This window comes from Ambystoma mexicanum, chromosome 8 (assembly GCF_040938575.1).
Source record: "Ambystoma mexicanum isolate Mex_15411 chromosome 8, UKY_AmexF1_1, whole genome shotgun sequence".
NCBI classification, from domain to species: domain Eukaryota; kingdom Metazoa; phylum Chordata; class Amphibia; order Caudata; family Ambystomatidae; genus Ambystoma; species Ambystoma mexicanum.
The window spans coordinates 233079766-233085596 of record NC_090929.1 but is presented as its reverse complement, the minus strand read 5'-3'; the positions used below and the strand labels follow the sequence as shown (position 1 = coordinate 233085596).

The following is a 5831-nucleotide window of genomic DNA, read 5'->3' as shown; positions in this document are numbered from 1 at the left end:
TTTCCTCAGGCCTTCCTTCATCATTGACTCCCACAAATGCTCCCCATTCACATGCACGAAAACCACTTTCAACCTCATTCTCTTTCTTTCCGTTCATCACACAGGGGAGTGTGGTGCTGATCAGGATGAAAATAATGCAAGAGAAGGCTACAAAAGTGTTAAGGCATGAAGGCTACTCAAATGTTTACAAATCAGAAATAGGCATATGGCCTTCACAGTATCAGACTTTCCTAACACCAGTTACAACTAGCATGTTATGTGAATGAGATGTCCCCTTTTCCTGGGCATGACTAGTAAACCAGATCTGGATGTTGATACAACACATTATTCTAATCTTCCTACAACAATAGTCACTAAGTAAAACATGACTTCCTACTCTCATCCATCTCATATATTATGTATGTTTTTAGTTTATTGTGGAATAATCCTACTTCTTGTCCATGTTACAACATATGTCTGTGGGGTTTCGCTGTTCTGTTGTACATCACCTAGAGCCAGTGCTATTGAGACTTAAAGGTGTGTTGTAACATTGGTGGCATCATGCTCTGTGGTAACAAGATCAAAACCATGTTATGAGCAGTGTAAATTGCAGGCTTTGTGTCTCAGCTGCTGAGGTAAAATGTTGAAAGTACTTAATCTGTCAGCAGAGTCTAACAGCTCAGCTAATAAGAATCACCCGATGATCACCAGTTCAACTTGCATATTCTTTTGGTTCTTTGCATGGCCAATACAAATTCATGCCTATAAATGTAAAATGCAATGAACAACTGCAAAAGCAAAAACGATTGCCGTTGCCAATTTGTGTTCCTACTAGCAGTTTACACACACAAGTAGCACATTGTTTGTAAGGCTCTGGTCTTCTGCTCATGCATGAAATCCTCTAAATAAACACTTAAATGGATTGAGCAAACTCAGTAGAGTGTGATGCTAAATGCAGAATTCAATCTGTCTCAATAGATTTATTCTGGAGGGAGTATGTTCCCCCAACTCTGCCCTTTAGGACTTCATGGGAAGGTGCACACAACACAGGTTGTCAATGGAAAATGATAAAATGTAAACGCGTCCCGATGTGACACTCCTTTAATAAAAACAGTCTGGAAAAACATAGAGATGTTATTGTCCCTTTTGTGTGACGTGCTATCAGGTGAGAACATATTTCCCCTGAGGCTGCCATGTGGCTGGTGCTCCCTTCAATTGGAATAACATGTACAATCCATTGGTTCTATTCAGATCAAATGCTTTCTTTCTTCCTGAAGGCATGTTGACATCTTTATCAAAGCTAAATTCTTCAGATAATCCATCATGATATGTGAATACCATGGACGCTGAGTGAAGAGAGAGAGAAAGAGTTTAAACAATGGGTGAACGTGGCTGGGTTTATGTATGCAAAAATATATTTTTAAGACAAATGCATAGGACCCAATTCACCAGACCATTTCTGATGCAAATGAAGGCCTACAATGATGCAGTCTCTTTTTTTGCATCAGTCACCTATCAACTCATGGGAATCGTCTACCCATGGCACTTTCGTAACCAGGAATGACCATCGACCACTGTGGATGTATACGAATTGTTCGAACTACAATTGTTCGAATTACAATTGACCTTTGCACAATTGACCGAATTGTGAAGGTCAATTGTTACATATATGCGGGGGGAAACCCCCCGCTTCCCCCCATTATATATATAAATATATATATATATATATATATATATATATATATATATATATATATATATATATATATATATATATATTACAAAAACAATATATATATATATATATATATATGTGCGGTCAATTGTGCAAAGGTCAATTCGGACCCTCGACTTTCGGTCAATTCGGTAATTCGAACAATTGTGTTCGAACAATTTGGGTAATACCGACCACTGTATCTGCAGCATGTTTGCTGGTTCCTCTGTTCGCTGACTCTCTGAGTTTGTGAACCCTTGTATCCAAGTATAGTATGCTCCAAAAAGGGCTGGAGTGACGACATTACTCGCTGCCTGTAACCTCCCCTCACTAACACAATCAACATCGTCATCAGCTCTCTGACACATCATATCCACACCCACTGTGCCACACACATACATTCATTTTTTTATTTGCTTATTTTTTATTTGGTGGTTGGCGTATTATAGACCTTCCACCTTTATACAATCACATAATCTTTTTTTAAAAAAAAAAGTTACCCATTTCCTTGTCCCTTTAAATTGAATTTTGCTTGTGACTTAATTTAAAGACTTGTGCTAAAAAGTTACAAAAAAGTTAATCAGGGCTATGATTCGAGATATTCGTTCCCCACACATAAAAATGGTCCAACAATCCTCTGGAGTTGCCACTGACAGTTCATCAAAAAATGTCCCTAGTATCGAGTTCTAATTTCGATTACAGCCGAGCAAACCGAAAGCATCTGACGCAATGTTTCCTCATCACTGTTACCTGTGCAAAGCCTGCATGTTGTGCAATGTTCTCCATTTCTATTCCTGGCGGCTAGTACTTCTCTAGTTGGATATTAATTTAAACAAAATCTCATGTATTGCGTTCTGTACCAGCTGTTAGGGAACTTCAGTAAATACTTTGGAAGGCTATTGTATTTCCTACACATAGGGCATTTTGAGTGTACATTTTGTACAGTTGTTTTTGTTCTAGTGACTCTATCCAGTCTTTCTGCCACAGCTTAACTTTCACAGAGACTGGGTTTGCCAACAACTGATCCTCCGTAGTATTCAGATATGCTAAAATCCCAGAGCAGGCACCCTTCCGCTCCTGCAGAGTTTGGGCATTGTTTTTCAAAAGAGCTCTCTTCACAAGTTTAAAGCCTCCTGTATGGGTCAATGATATACATTTGTGATATAATGACAAAGTGTTCCATATGACCATGGCATAGAGGGAGATCAGACCCAGATCTAACCTTATGACCTGGATCAGCACACGAGTTGGAATCTTGAGCACACTATAACAAAATAGGCCTTCCAGGACATGCCAGACATTTGACGGTCCGGTAAAAAAGTGCCAGTATTTGTGGATTCCGGCACTTTGCCGGACCACCCGACTACTGGTTTCCTGGTGGGACACCTGGGTTACCTCCAGCTAAAAGCTGGAGATTAGCCAGGCCCCCTACCATCAATAAAATCCATCATTACTGCAACCAGCATTGCCGGTGGCGGTAATGATGGCAAATCCGCTCATGGACTCCCATGGGACTCCATGAATGGGGATGAACACCATTCCCCTGGCACTTGTAATCTGCCAGCATTGCCGCTGGACCAAGTGCTGATAAAGGTAAGTACCAAATGCTGGTATCCTGGCACCTCTACTGCCAGGATACCGACAGGGTCAGAATGAGGCTCATTGTTTGGTAATGCTAAAAAAGCTTCAGCTCCATATGTTAATATGGGAATTATCTTCATTCTGTAAAATGTTACCACTGGGGTAGGCCTCCCTGTACAGCCAAACGTTTTTGACCTTAGTAGTGCTTCCCATGGCCCGTGTCTCGAACTGATGTTTAAGCACATCCCCAAGTATATAATCGATCAACTCTGGTGAGTCTTTCTTTATTGAGGTACCACAATGTTTTATTGGATTTGTTTCCTCTTGCTGACTGCAGGATTAGTATTCTAGATTTTGATGTGTTAACCTTCAGGCAGTTCATCATCACGTAGTCTTGCAGGCCATTTTGTTGGTGTTGGAGTCCAATGGGTGTTTGATCAATTAAGGCCAGGTCATCCGCATACAAGGGCCTAGGGTCAAGGGCCTCCCTGTTAAATTTTGTCAGGAAGCTCCTTGCCCTATACAGTGTATCAGGTAAGTCTGATATGAATAGATTGAATACAGTTGGTGCAAGCAGGCAGCTCTATTTTAGGCCCTTTCTCATTTCAATCGGACCTGACAACGAACCCTTCATGTCCAGTTTTATTTTCAAGGAGGTCTCCGAGTATAGATCTTTAATAGCTTCCAGTAGGTCCCTCGGGCAACCCGAACTATTCAGTTTGATCCAAAGGAGCATTCTATCAATGGAATGAAAGACCTGGGCCAAGTCAATAAATGCCCGCATTTTCAAAATATTGTTCAAAACGACATTCAGGGATGTGCCCACCTCCTTTACGAACCCTGATTGGAAATTGTCATAGTGACCGGAGTCTCTCATCCAGTCTGTAAAGTCATTCAAAATCAAAGCAGCAAATATGTTGCCTGCTTCATCAAGAAGGGCGATAGGGCGGATCCCATGTGCCCACCCTATCTCCCTTCTTGAAAATAGGCACAACTATAGATGAAATTTATTAATGAAAATACAGGACTCTGCGACAACAACTCAAGTTGAGTTAAATCTTAGATTATGCTTTATTGATCATCCATGACCATTGAGCCCATAATTGATAACATGTTTCGGCTCCACTGAGCCTTTTTCAAATCCGGGCTACCCATAATTGTAATATAGGACATACAATATATCATAGTCAAAAAAACAATTTGTATGAACGACATCATAAAGTAAAACATAATACCAGTTTTCAAATATCGTGACCACAAAATGTGCATAATAACATGAAAGAAATTAGACAGAAAAACAAGGATGGGCAAAAGGGAAGGGTTCATGGGTGTAGAAAAATAGGCAAACATATCATAATACATTGTTATGTTTGAGTAAACAGAAAAAGAGCACAAAAAACAGAAACAAAAACACAAACAAAAAGAAAAAAGAACCCATTAGTAATCATTATTCTTCAATTCATTGAATAATATAACCAAATTCTACAATGGTCCCTTGAGACAAACTGACAACTTGGTGGATATCCTTACCCGAAATTTGATGTAACCAGTTCTTATGACTATTTGTCCATGTAGTAGTAACGGGGTACAATCCCCAATATCAATCTAAACAAAAAATGTAAGTAGCGAAGGTAAATAAAACTGATTGTCCAATTTAGAATATACATTAATTTTGTATATCAAGGTTGCCTATGGCAACTAGGCATTTTCACTTATGAGAATAAATCCCGCCCTCCTCCAAACGGGCAAAACAACTCTACTTAATGGTCACAGGCCATTTCTGCCTTATTCAAAACAATTCATTATAAGTTCCGTAGTGAAGACAATTGTAATTAACCATCATTACGTGACATGATGACGCATTTCAAATATAGAACACGTATTTCAAGTACGGAAAGCACAACATATAGCTTATTTGGTTGCTACTCGTCAAGTACCATTAAAGCTAAATCTCATTGAAAAGTAAACCATGAGATAAGCGGTCCTCTCTTACCAGTTCCTGGAACACAAACAGTCACACGCGTCGGCAGGTAAGCCGAACGCTTACCAGGTATGCCTTCTTATACTAGGCGTCATCACTGTGCGCGGTTACCACGGCGACGCAAGGAAAAGCATTGTCATTGAAAACCGCATTCTATCCCCCAGCATTCTACAAATTACATATGCTATATAATTCAAAATATTTGAATAAAGCCTGAAAAACTAACAAAGCATGTATACGCTTCTCCTAACCCAATTTATATTTGTTGAATACTTAAATGTTTACTATCACAATAATGTATAATCACGGGCACTAATGCACCTAACTACAAAAGGTTGGTGAGCATTACACACAACATTCAAATAACATACTGGGCTACCAATTATGATGGGGTATCCCTTTAACAACACCCTGAAATACATGTAACCTCCTAATAAACAATGAGCCGTGTTCTAAATCAAGTATAACAATGAAAATCATTCGAGCTTGAGAAGCCAGATTGCAATGTACTACATCTCACAAGAATGAAACCATTTCATTATCTGTATTAAGTCCTGTATTTGTCGAATTGAAGTA

The 5831-nt window shown here is 39.4% G+C and overlaps 1 long non-coding RNA gene across 1 annotated transcript; it reads right to left on the bottom strand.

Moving 5' to 3' along the window:
* Positions 1–4310: 4310 nt before the first annotated feature.
* Positions 4311–4904, bottom strand: LOC138473568 (uncharacterized). Its single transcript, XR_011268785.1, has 2 exons — positions 4805–4904; positions 4311–4421 (listed from the first exon to the last, which is right to left on the bottom strand). It is a non-coding gene; the product is annotated as an uncharacterized lncRNA (long non-coding RNA).
* Between the last annotated feature and the right edge of the window lie 927 nt (positions 4905–5831).